We start from the raw sequence: 16,257 nt of genomic DNA, 5'->3' as shown, positions 1-16,257 counted from the left end.
GTTGCATTGAGCGCAGTATAATTATGTAGCATATAATTATATGACACTGAGTGGTATTGAGTGTAGTGTATGTTGTATTCTGTAGAGTGTAATTATGTGGCATGTAATTATGTGGCACTGAGTGGTATTTGGAGTGTATGTGGCATTGAGTGCAGCGTAATTATGTGGCGTGTAATTATGTGGCACTGAGTGGTGTTTTTTGGAATGTATGTTGCATTGAGTGCTGTGTAATTATGTGGCGTGTAATTATGTGGTACTGAGTGGTATTTGGAGTGTATGTTGCATTGAGCGCAGTGTAATTATGTAGCATATAATTATATGACACTGAGTGGTATTGAGTGTAGTGTATGTTGTATTCTGTAGAGTGTAACTTTGTGGCATGTAATTATGTGGCACTGAGTGGTATTTGGAGTGTATGTGGCATTGAGTGCAGCGTAATTATGTGGCGTGTAATTATGTGGCACTGAGTGGTATTTGTACCGTATGTTGCATTGAGTGCAGTGTAAATATTTGGTGTGTAATTATGTGGCACTGAGTGGAATTTGGAGTGTATGTTGCGTTGAGCGCAGTGTAATTATGTAGCATGTAATTATGTGGCACTGAGTGGTATTGTGTGGAGTGTATGTTGTATTCAGTAGAGTGTAATTGTGTGGCGTGTCATTATGTGGCACTGAGTGGTATTTGGAGTGTATGTTGCATTGAGTGCAGTGTAACTATGTGGCATGTAATTATGTGGCACTGAGTGGTATTTGGAATATATGTTGCATTGAGTGCAGTGTAATTATATGGAGTGTAATTATATGGCACTGATATATTTATGTGGCACTGAGTGGTATTTGGAATGTATGTTGCATTGAGTGCAGCGTAATTATGTAGCATATAATTATGTGGCACTGAGTGGTATTGTGTATAGTGTATGTTGTATTCAGTAGAGTGTAAGTATGTGGCGTGGAATTATGTGGCACTAAGTGGGATTTGGAGTTTATGTTGCATTGAGTGCAGTGTAATTATGTGGCACTGAGTGGTATTTGGAGTGTATGTTGCAATGAGTGCTGTGTAATTATGTGGCGTGTAATTATGTGACACTGAGTGGTATTTGGAGTGTATGTTTCATTGAGTGCAGTGTAATTATGTGGCACTGAGTGGTATTTGAAGTGTATGTTGCATTGGGTGCAGTGTAATTATGTGGTGTGTAATTATGTGCCACTGAGTGGTATTTGGAGTATATGTTGTGTTGAGCGCAGTGTAATTATGTACCATATAATTATGTGGCACTGAGTGGTATTGTGTGGAGTGTGTATTGCATTCAGCAGAGTGTAATTATGTGTTGTTTAACTATGTGGCATTGAGTGGTATTTGGAGTGTATGTTGCCTTGAGTGAGGTGTAATTATGTTGCATATAACTATGCTGCACTGAGTGGTATTTGGAGTGTATGTTGCATTGAGCACTGTGTTATTATGTGGCGTGTAATGATGTGGCACTGAGTGGTATTTGGAGAGTATGTTGCATTGAGTGTAGTGTAATTATGTGGTGTGTGTTTATGTGGCACGGAGTGGTGTTTGGAATGTATGTTGCATTGAGCGCAGTGTAATTATGTGGCATGTAATTATGTGGCACTGAGTGGTATTTAGAGCGTGTGTTGCATTCAGTGGTGTGTAATTATGTGGCATGTAATTATGTGGCACTGAGTGGGATTTGGAGTGTATGTTGCATTGAGTGCAGTGTAATTATGTGGCGTGTAATTATTTGGCACTGAGTGGTATTTGGAATGTATGTTGCATTGAGTGCAGTGTAATTATGTGGCCTGTAATTATGTGGCACTGAGTGGTATTGTGTGGAGTGTATGTTGTATTCAGTAGAGTGTAATTGTGTGGCGTGTAATTATGTGGCACTGAGTGGTATTTTTTGGAATGTATGTTGCATTGAGTGCCGTGTAATTATGTGGCGTGTAATTATGTGGTACTGAGTGGTATTTGGAGTGTATGTTGCATTGAGCGCAGTGTAATTATGTAGCATATAACTATGCTGCACTGAGTGGTATTTGGAGTGTGTGTTGCATTGAGTACTGTGTTATTATGTGGCGTGTAATGATGTGGCACTGAGTGGTATTTGGAGAGTATGTTGCATTGAGTGTAGTGTAATTATGTGGTGTGTATTTATGTGGCACTGAGTGGAATTTGAAATGTATGTTGCATTGAGTGCAGTGTAATTATGTGGCGTGTGTTTATGTGGCACGGAGTGGTATTTGGAATGTATGTTGCATTGAGCGCAGTGTAATTATGTAGCATATAACTATGCTGCACTGAGTGGTATTTGGAGTGTATGTTGCATTGAGTACTGTGTTATTATGTAGCGTGTAATGATGTGGCACTGAGTGGTATTTGGAGAGTATGTTGCATTGAGTGTAGTGTAATTATGTGGTGTGTATTTATGTGGCACTGAGTGGAATTTGAAATGTATGTTGCATTGAGTGTAGTGTAATTATGTGGTGTGTATTTATGTGGCACTGAGTGGAATTTTAAATGTATGTTGCATTGAGCGCAGTGTAATTATGTAGCATATAACTATGCTGCACTGAGTGGTATTTGGAGTGTATGTTGCATTGAGTACTGTGTTATTATGTGGCGTGTAATGATGTGGCACAGAGTGGTATTTGGAGAGTATGTTGCATTGAGTGTAGTGTAATTATGTGGTGTGTATTTATGTGGCACTGAGTGGAATTTGAAATGTATGTTGCATTGAGCGCAGTGTAATTATGTGGCGTGTAATTATGTGGCACTGAGTGGTATTTAGAGCATATGTTTCATTCAGTGCTGTGTAATGATGTGGCATGTAATTATGTGGCACTGAGTGGGATTTGGAGTGTATGTTGCATTGAGTGCAGTGTAATTATGTGGCGTGTAATTATGTGGCACTGAGTGGTATTTGGAGTGTATGCTGCTTTGAGTGCAGTGTAAGTATGTGGCACTGAGTGGTATTTGAAGTGTATGTTGCATTGGGTGCAGTGTAATTATGTGGTGTGTAATTATGTGGCACTGAGTGGTATTTGGAGTATATGTTGCGTTGAGCGCAGTGTAATTATGTACCATATAATTATGTGGCACTGAGTGGTATTGTGTGGAGTGTATGTTGTATTCAGTAGAGTGTAATTGTGTGGCGTGTAATTATGTGGCACTGAGTGGTATTGTTTGGAGTGTATGTTGCATTGAGTGCAGTGTAATTATGTAGCATATAATTATGTGGCACTGAGTGATATTGTGTGGAGTGTGTATTGCATTCAGTAGAGTGTAATTATGTGTTGTTTAACTATGTGGCATTTAGTGGTATTTGGAGTGTATGTTGCATTGAGTGCAGTGTAATTTTGTTGCATATAACTATGCGGCACTGAGTGGTATTTGGAGTGTATGTTGCATTGAGTACTGTGTAATTATGTGGCGTGCAATCATATGGCACTGAGTGGTATTTGGAGTGTATGTTGCATTGAGTGTAGTGTAATTATGTGGTGTGTATTTATGTGGCACTGAGTGCTATTTGGAATGTGTGTTGCATTGAGTGCAGTGTAATTATGTGGCGTGTGTTTATGTGGCACGGAGTGGTGTTTGGAATGTATGTTGCATTGAGCGCAGTGTAATCATGTGGCATGTAATTATGTGGCACTGAGTGGTATTTAGAGCGTGTGTTGCATTCAGTGGTGTGTAATATGTGGTATGTAATTATGTGACACTGAGTGGGATTTGGAGTGTATGTTGCATTGAGTGCAGTGTAATTATGTGGCGTGTAATTATTTGGCACTGAGTGGTATTTGGAATGTATGTTGCATTGAGTGCAGTGTAATTATGTGGCCTGTAATTATGTGGCACTGAGTGGTATTCGGAATGTATGTTGCATTGAGTGCAGTGTAATTATGTGGCACTGAGTGGTATTGTGTGGAGTGTATGTTGTATTCAGTAGAGTGTAATTGTGTGGCGTGTAATTATGTGGCACTGAGTGGTATTTTTTGGAATGTATGTTGCATTGAGTGCCGTGTAATTATGTGGTGTGTAATTATGTGGTACTGAGTGGTATTTGGAGTGTATGTTGCATTGAGCGCAATGTAATTATGTAGCATATAATTATATGACACTGAGTGGTATTGAGTGTAGTGTATGTTGTATTCTGTAGAGTGTAATTATGTGGCATGTAAATATGTGGCACTGAGTGGTATTTGGAGTGTATGTGGCATTGAGTGCAGCGTAATTATGTGGCGTGTAATTATGTGGCACTGAGTGGTATTTTTTGGAATGTATGTTGCATTGAGTGCTGTGTAATTATGTGGTGTGTAATTATGTGGTACTGAGTGGTATTTGGAGTGTATGTTGCATTGAGCGCAGTGTAATTATGTAGCATATAATTATATGACACTGAGTGGTATTGAGTGTAGTGTATGTTGTATTCTGTAGAGTGTAACTATGTGGCATGTAATTATGTGGCACTGAGTGGTATTTGGAGTGTATGTGGCATTGAGTGCAGCGTAATTATGTGGCGTGTAATTATGTGGCACTGAGTGGTATTTGTACCGTATGTTGCATTGAGTGCAGTGTAAATATTTGGTGTGTAATTATGTGGCACTGAGTGGAATTTGGAGTGTATGTTGCGTTGAGCACAGTGTAATTATGTAGCATGTAATTATGTGGCACTGAGTGGTATTGTGTGGAGTGTATGTTGTATTCAGTAGAGTGTAATTGTGTGGCGTGTCATTATGTGGCACTGAGTGGTATTTGGAGTGTATGTTGCATTGAGTGCAGTGTAACTATGTGGCATGTAATTATGTGGCAGTGAGTGGTATTTGGAGTGTATGTTGCATTGAGTGCTGTGTAATTATGTGGCATGTAATTATGTGGCACTGAGTGGGATTTAAAGTGTATGTTGCATTGAGTGCAGTGTAATTATGTGGCGTGTAATTATGTGGCACTGAGTGGTATTTGGAATATATGTTGCATTGAGTGCAGTGTAATTATATGGAGTGTAATTATATGGCACTGATACATTTATGTGGCACTGAGTGGTATTTGGAATGTATGTTGCATTGAGTGCAGCGTAATTATGTAGCATATAATTATGTGGCACTGAGTGGTATTGTGTATAGTGTATGTTGTATTCAGTAGAGTGTAATTATGTGGCATGGAATTATGTGGCACTGAGTGGGATTTGGAGTTTATGTTGCATTGAGTGCAGTGTAATTATGTGGCACTGAGTGGTATTTGGAGTGTATGTTGCAATGAGTGCTGTGTAATTATGTGGCGTGTAATTATGTGGCACTGAGTGGTATTTGGAGTGTATGTTTCATTGAGTGCAGTGTAATTATGTGGCACTGAGTGGTATTTGAAGTGTATGTTGCATTGGGTGCAGTGTATTTATGTGGTGTGTAATTATGTGGCACTGAGTGGTATTTGGAGTATATGTTGTGTTGAGCGCTTTGTAATTATGTACCATATAATTATGTGGCACTGAGTGGTATTGTGTGGAGTGTGTATTGCATTCAGCAGAGTGTAATTATGTGTTGTTTAACTATGTGGCATTGAGTGGTATTTGGAGTGTATGTTGCCTTGAGTGCAGTGTAATTATGTTGCATATAACTATGCTGCACTGAGTGGTATTTGGAGTGTATGTTGCATTGAGCACTGTGTTATTATGTGGCGTGTAATGATGTGGCACTGAGTGGTATTTGGAGAGTATGTTGCATTGAGTGTAGTGTAATTATGTGGTGTGTGTTTATGTGGCAAGGAGTGGTATTTGGAATGTAGGTTTCATTGAGTGCAGTGTAATTATGTGGCGTGTAATTATGTGGCACTGAGTGGTATTTAGAGCGTATGTTGCATTCAGTGCTGTGTAATGATGTGGCATGTAATTATGTGGCACTGAGTGGGATTTGGAGTGTATGTTGCATTGAGTGCAGTGTAATTATGTGGCACTGAGTGGTATTTGGAATGTATGTTGCATTGAGTGCAGTGTAAATATGTGGCGTGTAATTATGTGGCACTGAGTGGTATTCGGAATGTATGTTGCATTGAGTGCAGTGTAATTATGTGGCGTGTAATTATGTGGCACTGAGTGGTATTTGGAGTGTATGTTGCATTGAGTGCAGTGTAATTATGTGGCGTGTGTTTATGTGGCACGGAGTGGTATTTGGAATGTATGTTTCATTGAGTGCAGTGTAATTATGTGGCGTGTAATTATGTGGCACTGAGTGGTATTTAGAGCGTATGTTGCATTCAGTGCTGTGTAATGATGTGGCATGTAATTATGTGGCACTGAGTGGGATTTGGAGTGTATGTTGCATTGAGTGCAGTGTAATTTTGTTGCATATAACTATGCGGCACTGAGTGGTATTTGGAGTGTATGTTGCATTGAGTACTGTGTAATTATGTGGCGTGCAATCATTTGGCACTGAGTGGTATTTGGAGTGTATGTTGCATTGAGTGTAGTGTAATTATGTGGTGTGTATTTATGTGGCACTGAGTGCTATTTGGAATGTGTGTTGCATTGAGTGCAGTGTAATTATGTGGCCTGTAATTATGTGGCACTGAGTGGTATTTGGAATGTATGTTGCATTGAGTGCAGTGTAATTATGTGTCCTGGAATTATGTGGCACTGAGTGGTATTCAGAATGTATGTTGCATTGAGTGCAGTGTAATTATGTGGCATATAATTATGTGGCACTGAGTGGTACTGTGTGTAGTCGATGTTGTATTCAGTAGAGTGTAATTATGTGGCGTGTAATTATGTGGCACTGAGTGGTATTGTGTGGAGTGTGTATTGCTTTCAGTAGAGTGTAATTATGTGTTGTTTAACCATGTGGCATTGAGTGGTATTTGGAGTGTATGTTGCATTGAGTGCAGTGTAATTTTGTTACATATAACTATGCGGCACTGAGTGGTATTTGGAGTGTATGTTGCATTGAGTACTGTGTAATTATGTGGCGTGCAATCATGTGGCACTGAGTGGTATTTGGAGTGTATGTTGCATTGAGTGTAGTGTAATTATGTGGTGTGTATTTATGTGGCACTGAGTGCTATTTGGAATGAGTGTTGCATTGAGTGCAGTGTAATTATGTGGCGTGTGTTTATGTGGCACGGAGTGGTGTTTGGAATGTATGTTGCATTGAGCGCAGTCTAATTATGTGGCATGTAATTATGTGGCACTGAGTGGTATTTAGAGCGTGTGTTGCATTCAGTGGTGTGTAATTATGTGGCATGTAATTATGTGGCACTGAGTGGGATTTGGAGTGTATGTTGCATTGAGTGCAGTGTAATTATGTGGCGTGTAATTATTTGGCACTGAGTGGTATTTGGAATGTATGTTGCATTGAGTGCAGTGTAATTATGTGGCCTGTAATTATGTGGCACTGAGTGGTATTCGGAATGTATGTTGCATTGAGTGCAGTGTAATTATGTGGCATATAATTATGTGGCACTGAGTGGTATTGTGTGGAGTGTATGTTGTATTCAGTAGAGTGTAATTGTGTGGTGTGTAATTATGTGGCACTAAGTGGTATTTTTTGGAATGTATGTTGCATTGAGTGCCGTGTAATTATGTGGCGTGTAATTATGTGGTACTGAGTGGTATTTGGAGTGTATGTTGCATTGAGCGCAGTGTAATTATGTAGCATATAATTATATGACACTGAGTGGTATTGAGTGTAGTGTATGTTGTATTCTGTAGAGTGTAATTATGTGTCATGTAATTATGTGGCACTGAGTGGTATTTGGAGTGTATGTGGCATTGAGTGCAGCGTAATTATGTGGCACTGAGTGGTATTTTTTGGAATGTATGTTGCATTGAGTGCTGTGTAATTATGTGGCGTGTAATTATGTGGTACTGAGTGGTATTTGGAGTGTATGTTGCATTGAGCGCAGTGTAATTATGTAGCATATAATTATATGACACTGAGTGGTATTGAGTGTAGTGTATGTTGTATTCTGTAGAGTGTAACTATGTGGCATGTAATTATGTGGCACTGAGTGGTATTTGGAGTGTATGTGGCATTGAGTGCAGCGTAATTATGTGGCTTGTAATTATGTGGCACTGAGTGGTATTTGTACCGTATGTTGCATTGAGTGCAGTGTAAATATTTGGTGTGTAATTATGTGGCACTGAGTGGAATTTGGAGTGTATGTTGCGTTGAGCGCAGTGTAATTATGTAGCATGTAATTATGTGGCACTGAGTGGTATTGTGTGGAGTGTATGTTGTATTCAGTAGAGTGTAATTGTGTGGCGTGTCATTTTGTGGCACTGAGTGGTATTTGGAGTGTATGTTGCATTGAGTGCAGTGTAACTATGTGGCATGTAATTATGTGGCACTGAGTGGTATTTGGAGTGTATGTTGCATTGAGTGCTGTGTAATTATGTGGCGTGTAATTATGTGGCACTGAGTGGTATTTGGAATATATGTTGCATTGAGTGCAGTGTAATTATATGGAGTGTAATTATATGGCACTGATATATTTATGTGGCACTGAGTGGTATTTGGAATGTATGTTGCATTGAGTGCAGCGTAATTATGTAGCATATAATTATGTGGCACTGAGTGGTATTGTGTATAGTGTATGTTGTATTCAGTAGAGTGTAATTATGTGGCATGGAATTATGTGGCACTGAGTGGGATTTGGAGTTTATGTTGCATTGAGTGCAGTGTAATTATGTGGCACTGAGTGGTATTTGGAGTGTATGTTGCAATGAGTGCTGTGTAATTATGTGGCGTGTAATTATGTGGCACTGAGTGGTATTTGGAGTGTATGTTTCATTGAGTGCAGTGTAATTATGTGGCACTGAGTGGTATTTGAAGTGTATGTTGCATTGGGTGCAGTGTAATTATGTGGTGTGTAATTATGTGGCACTGAGTGGTATTTGGAGTATATGTTGTGTTGAGCGCAGTGTAATTATGTGTTGTTTAACTATGTGGCATTGAGTGGTATTTGGAGTGTATGTTGCCTTGAGTGCAGTGTAATTATGTTGCATATAACTATGCTGCACTGAGTGGTATTTGTAGTGTATGTTGCATTGAGCACTGTGTTATTATGTGGCGTGTAATGATGTGGCACTGAGTGGTATTTGGAGAGTATGTTGCATTGAGTGTAGTGTAATTATGTGGTGTGTATTTATGTGACACTGAGTGGTATTTGGAATGTATGTTGCATTGAGTGCAGTGTAATTATGTGGCGTGTGTTTATGTGGCACGGAGTGGTATTTGGAATGTATGTTTCATTGAGTGCAGTGTAATTATGTGGCGTGTAATTATGTGGCACTGAGTGGTATTTAGAGCGTATGTTGCATTCAGTGCTGTGTAATGATGTGGCATGTAATTATGTGGCACTGAGTGGGATTTGGAGTGTATGTTGCATTGAGTGCAGTGTAATTATGTGGCACTGAGTTGTATTTGGAGTGTATGTTGCATTGAGTGCAGTGTAATTATGTGGCACTGAGTGGTATTAAAGTGTATGTTGCATTGGGTGCAGTGTAATTATGTGGTGTGTAATTATGTGGCACTGAGTGGTATTTGGAGTATCTGTTGCGTTGAGCGCAGTGTAATAATGTGCCATATAATTATGTGGCACTGAGTGGTATTGTGTGGAGTCTATGTTGTATTGAGTAGAGTGTAATTGTGTGGCGTGTAATTATGTGGCACTGAGTGGTATTGTTTGGAGTGTATGTTGCATTGAGTGCAGTGTAATCATGTAGCATATAATTATGTGGCACTGAGTGGTATTGTGTGGAGTGTGTATTGCATTCAGTAGAGTGTAATTATGTGTTGTTTAACTATGTGGCATTGAGTGGTATTTGGAGTGTATGTTGCATTGAGTGCAGTGCAATTTTGTTGCATATAACTATGCGGCACTGAGTGGTATTTGGAGTGTATGTTGCATTGAGTAGTGTGTAATTATGTGGCGTGCAATCATTTGGCACTGAGTGGTATTTGGAGTGTATGTTGCATTGAGTGTAGTGTAATTATGTGGTGTGTATTTATGTGGCACTGAGTGCTATTTGGAATGTGTGTTGCATTGAGTGCAGTGTAATTATGTGGCGTGTGTTTATGTGGCACGGAGTGGTATTTGGAATGTATGTTGCATTGAGCGCAGTGTAATTATGCGGCATGTAATTATGTGGCACTGAGTGGTATTTAGAGCGTATGTTGCATTCAGTGGTGTGTAATTATGTGGCATGTAATTATGTGGCACTGAGTGGGATTTGGAGTGTATGTTGCATTGAGTGCAGTGTAATTATGTGGCGTGTAATTATGTGGCACTGAGTGGTATTCTGAATGTATGTTGCATTGAGTGCAGTGTAATTATGTGGCATATAATTATGTGGCACTGAGTGGTATTGTGTGTAGTCGATGTTGTATTCAGTAGAGTGGCATTATGTGGCGTGTAATTATGTGGCACTGAGTGAGATTTGGAGATCATGTTGCATTGAGTGCAGTGTAATTATGTGGCGTGTAATTATGTGGCACTGAGTGGTATTTGGAGTGTATGTTGCATTGAGTACTGTGTAATTATGTGGCGTGCAATCATGTGGCACTGAGTGGTATTTGGAGTGTATGTTGCATTGAGTGTAGTGTAATTATGTGGTGTGTATTTATGTGGCACTGAGTGCTATTTGGAATGTGTGTTGCATTGAGTGCAGTGTAATTATGTGGCGTGTGTTTATGTGGCATGGAGTGGTGTTTGGAATTTATGTTGCATTGAGCGCAGTGTAATTATGTGGCATGTAATTATGTGGCACTGAGTAGTATTTAGAGCGTGTGTTGCATTCAGTGGTGTGTAATTATGTGGCATGTAATTATGTGGCACTGAGTGGGATTTGGAGTGTATGTTGCATTGAGTGCAGTATTATTATGTGGCGTGTAATTATTTGGCACTGAGTGGTATTTGGAATGTATGTTGCATTGAGTGCAGTGTAATTATGTGGCCTGTAATTATGTGGCACTGAGTGGTATTCGGAATGTATGTTGCATTGAGTGCAGTGTAATTATGTGGCATATAATTATGTGGCACTGAGTGGTATTGTGTGGAGTGTATGTTGTATTCAGTAGAGTGTAATTGTGTGGCGTGTAATTATGTGGCACTGAGTGGTATTTTTTGGAATGTATGTTGCATTGAGTGCCGTGTAATTATGTGGCGTGTAATTATGTGGTACTGAGTGGTATTTGGAGTGTATGTTGCATTGAGCGCAGTGTAATTATGTAGCATATAATTATATGACACTGAGTGGTATTGAGTGTAGTGTATGTTGTATTCTGTAGAGTGTAATTATGTGGCATGTAATTATGTGGCACTGAGTGGTATTTGGAGTGTATGTGGCATTGAGTGCAGCGTAATTATGTGGCGTGTAATTATGTGGCACTGAGTGGTATTTTTTGGAATGTATGTTGCATTGAGTGCTGTGTAATTATGCGGCATGTAATTATGTGGTACTGAGTGGTATTTGGAGTGTATGTTGCATTGAGCGCAGTGTAATTATGTAGCATATAATTATATGACACTGAGTGGTATTGAGTGTAGTGTATGTTGTATTCTGTAGAGTGTAACTATGTGGCATGTAATTATGTGGCACTGAGTGGAATTTGGAGTGTATGTGGCATTGAGTGCAGCGTAATTATGTGGCGTGTAATTATGTGGCACTGAGTGGTATTTGTACCGTATGTTGCATTGAGTGCAGTGTAAATATTTGGTGTGTAATTATGTGGCACAGAGTGGAATTTGGAGTGTATGTTGCGTTGAGCGCAGTGTAATTATGTAGCATGTAATTATGTGGCACTGAGTGGTATTGTGTGGAGTGTATGTTGTATTCAGTAGAGTGTAATTGTGTGGTGTGTCATTATGTGGCACTGAGTGGTATTTGGAGTGTATGTTGCATTGAGTGCAGTGTAACTATGTGGCATGTAATTATGTGGCACTGAGTGGAATTTGGAGTGTATGTTGCATTGAGTGCTGTGTAATTATGTGGCATGTAATTATGTGGCACTGAGTGGGATTTGGAGTGTATGTTGCATTGAGTGCAGTGTAATTATGTGGCGTGTAATTATGTGGCACTGAGTGGTATTTGTAATAAATGTTGCATTGAGTGCAGTGTAATTATATGGAGTGTAATTATATGGCACTGATATATTTATGTGGCACTGAGTGGTATTTGGAATGTATGTTGCATTGAGTGCAGCGTAATTATGTAGCATATAATTATGTGGCACTGAGTGGTATTGTGTATAGTGTATGTTGTATTCAGTAGAGTGTAATTATGTGGCGTGGAATTATGTGGCACTGAGTGGGATTTGGAGTTTATGTTGCATTGAGTGCAGTGTAATTATGTGGCACTGAGTGGTATTTGGAGTGTATGTTGCAATGAGTGCTGTGTAATTATGTGGCGTGTAATTATGTGGCACTGAGTGGTATTTGAAGTGTATGTTGCATTGGGTGCAGTGTAATTATGTGGTGTGTAATTATGTGGCACTGAGTGGTATTTGGAGTATATGTTGTGTTGAGCGCAGTGTAATTATGTACCATATAATTATGTGGCACTGAGTGGTATTGTGTGGAGTGTGTATGGCATTCAGCAGAGTGTAATTATGTGTTGTTTAACTATGTGGCATTGAGTGGTATTTGGAGTGTATGTTGCCTTGAGTGCAGTGTAATTATGTTGCATATAACTATGCTGCACTGAGTGGTATTTGGAGTGTATGTTGCATTGAGCACTGTGTTATTATGTGGCGTGTAATGATGTGGCACTGAGTGGTATTTGGAGAGTATGTTGCATTGAGTGTAGTGTAATTATGTGGTGTGTGTTTATGTGGGACGGAGTGGTGTTTGGAATGTATGTTGCATTGAGCGCAGTGTAATTATGTGGCAGGTAATTATGTGGCACTGAGTGGTATTTAGAGCGTGTGTTGCATTCAGTGGTGTGTAATTATGTGGCATGTAATTATGTGGCACTGAGTGGGATTTGGAGTGTATGTTGCATTGAGTGCAGTGTAATTATGTGGCTTGTAATTATTTGGCACTGAGTGGTATTTGGAGTGTATGTTGCATTGAGTACTGTGTTATTATGTGGCGTGTAATGATGTGGCACTGAGTGGTATTTGGAGAGTATGTTGCATTGAGTGTAGTGTAATTATGTGGTGTGTATTTATGTGGCACTGAGTGGAATTTGAAATGTATGTTGCATTGAGTGCAGTGTAATTATGTGCCGTGTGTTTATGTGGCACGGAGTGGTATTTGGAATGTATGTTTCATTGAGCGCAGTGTAATTATGTGGCGTGTAATTATGTGGCACTGAGTGGTATTTAGAGCGTATGTTGCATTCAGTGCTGTGTAATGATGTGGCATGTAATTATGTGGCACTGAGTGGGATTTGGAGTGTATGTTGCATTGAGTGCCGTGTAATTATGTGGTGTGTAATTATGTGGCACTGAGTGGTATTTGGAATGTATGTTGCATTGAGTGCAGTGTAATTATGTGGCGTGTAATTATGTGGCACTGAGTGGTATTCGGAATGTATGTTGCATTGAGTGCAGTGTAATTATGTGGCGTGTAATTATGTGGCACTGAGTGGTATTTGGAGTGTATGCTGCTTTGAGTGCAGTGTAATTATGTGGCACTGAGTGGTATTTGAAGTGTATGTTGCATTGGGTGCAGTGTAATTATGTGGTGTGTAATTATGTGGCACTGAGTGGTATTTGGAGTATATGTTGCGTTGAGCGCAGTGTAATTATGTACCATATAATTATGTGGCACTGAGTGGTATTGTGTGGAGTGTATGTTGTATTCAGTAGAGTGTAATTGTGTGGCGTGTAATTATGTGGCACTGAGTGGTATTGTTTGGAGTGTATGTTGCATTGAGTGCAGTGTAATTATGTAGCATATAATTTTGTGGCACTGAGTGGTATTGTGTGGAGTGTGTATTGCATTCAGTAGAGTGTAATTATGTGTTGTTTAACTATGTGGCATTGAGTGGTATTTGGAGTGTATGTTGCATTGAGTGCAGTGTAATTTTGTTGCATATAACTATGCGGCACTGAGTGGTATTTGGAGTGTATGTTGCATTGAGTGTAATGTAATTATGTGGTGTGTATTTATGTGGCACTGAGTGCTATTTGGAATGTGTGTTGCATTGAGTGCAGTGTAATTATGTGGCGTGTGTTTATGTGGCACGGAGTGGTGTTTGGAATGTATGTTGCATTGAGCGCAGTGTAATCATGTGGCATGTAATTATGTGGCACTGAGTGGTATTTAGAGCGTGTGTTGCATTCAGTGGTGTGTAATTATGTGGTATGTAATTATGTGGCACTGAGTGGGATTTGGAGTGTATGTTGCATTGAGTGCAGTGTAATTATGTGGCGTGTAATTATTTGGCACTGAGTGGTATTTGGAATGTATGTTGCATTGAGTGCAGTGTAATTATGTGGCCTGTAATTATGTGGCACTGAGTGGTATTCGGAATGTATGTTGCATTGAGTGCAGTGTAATTATATGGCATATAATTATGTGTCACTGAGTGGTATTGTGTGGAGTGTATGTTGTATTCAGTAGAGTGTAATTGTGTGGCGTGTAATTATGTGGCACTGAGTGGTATTTTTTGGAATGTATGTTGCATTGAGTGCCGTGTAATTATGTGGCATGTAATTATGTGGTATTTGGAGTGTATGTTGCATTGAGCGCAGTGTAATTATGTAGCATATAATTATATGACACTGAGTGGTATTGAGTGTAGTGTATGTTGTATTCTGTAGAGTGTAATTATGTGGCATGTAATTATGTGGCACTGAGTGGTATTTGGAGTGTATGTGGCATTGAGTGCAGCGTAAGTATGTGGCGTGTAATTATGTGGCACTGAGTGTTATTTTTTGGAATGTATGTTGCATTGAGTGCTGTGTAATTATGTGGCGTGTAATTATGTGGTACTGAGTGGTATTTGGAGTGTATGTTGCATTGAGCGCAGTGTAATTATGTAGCATATAATTATATGACACTGAGTGGTATTGAGTGTAGTGTATGTTGTATTCTGTAGAGTGTAACTTTGTGGCATGTAATTATGTGGCACTGAGTGGTATTTGGAGTGTATGTGGCATTGAGTGCAGCGTAATTATGTGGCATGTAATTATGTGGCACTGAGTGGTATTTGTACCGTATGTTGCATTGAGTGCAGTGTAAATATTTGGTGTGTAATTATGTGGCACTGAGTGGAATTTGGAGTGTATGTTACGTTGAGCGCAGTGTAATTATGTAGCATGTAATTATGTGGCACTGAGTGGTATTGTGTGGAGTGTATGTTGTATTCAGTAGAGTGTAATTGTGTGGCGTGTCATTATGTGGCACTGAGTGGTATTTGGAGTGTATGTTGCATTGAGTGCAGTGTAACTATGTGGCATGTAATTATGTGGCACTGAGTGGTATTTGGAGTGTATGTTGCATTGAGTGCTGTGTAATTATGTGGCATGTAAATATGTGGCACTGAGTGGGATTTGGAGTTTATGTTGCATTGAGTGCAGTGTAATTATGTGGCGTGTAATTATGTGGCACTGAGTGGTATTTGGAATATATGTTGCATTGAGTGCAGTGTAATTATATGGAGTGTAATTATATGGCACTGATATATTTATGTGGCACTGAGTGGTATTTGGAATGTATGTTGCATTGAGTGCAGCGTAATTATGTAGCATATAATTATGTGGCACTGAGTGGTATTGTGTATAGTGTATGTTGTATTCAGTAGAGTGTAATTATGTGGCGTGGAATTACGTGGCACTAAGTGGGATTTGGAGTTTATGTTGCATTGAGTGCAGTGTAATTATGTGGCACTGAGTGGTATTTGGAGTGTATGTTGCAATGAGTGCTGTGTAATTATGTGGCGTGTAATTATGTGACACTGAGTGGTATTTGGAGTGCATGTTTCATTGAGTGCAGTGTAATTATGTGGCACTTAGTGGTATTTGAAGTGTATGTTGCATTGGGTGCAGTGTAATTATGTGGTGTGTAATTATGTGCCACTGAGTGGTATTTGGAGTATATGTTGTGTTGAGCGCAGTGTAATTATGTACCATATAATTATGTGGCACTGAGTGGTATTGTGTGGAGTGTGTATTGCATTCAGCAGAGTGTAATTATGTGTTGTTTAACTATGTGGCATTGAGTGGTATTTGGAGTGTATGTTGCCTTGAGTGCAGTGTAATTATGTTGCATATAACTATGCTGCACTGAGTGGTATTTGGAGTGTATGTTGCATTG

The sequence above is a fragment of the Lissotriton vulgaris genome, chromosome 7, assembly GCF_964263255.1.
Source record: "Lissotriton vulgaris chromosome 7, aLisVul1.2, whole genome shotgun sequence".
Classification (NCBI taxonomy): Eukaryota; Metazoa; Chordata; class Amphibia; order Caudata; family Salamandridae; genus Lissotriton; species Lissotriton vulgaris.
The sequence above is the reverse complement of the archived record's forward strand: the minus strand, read 5'-3'. Positions refer to the sequence as shown.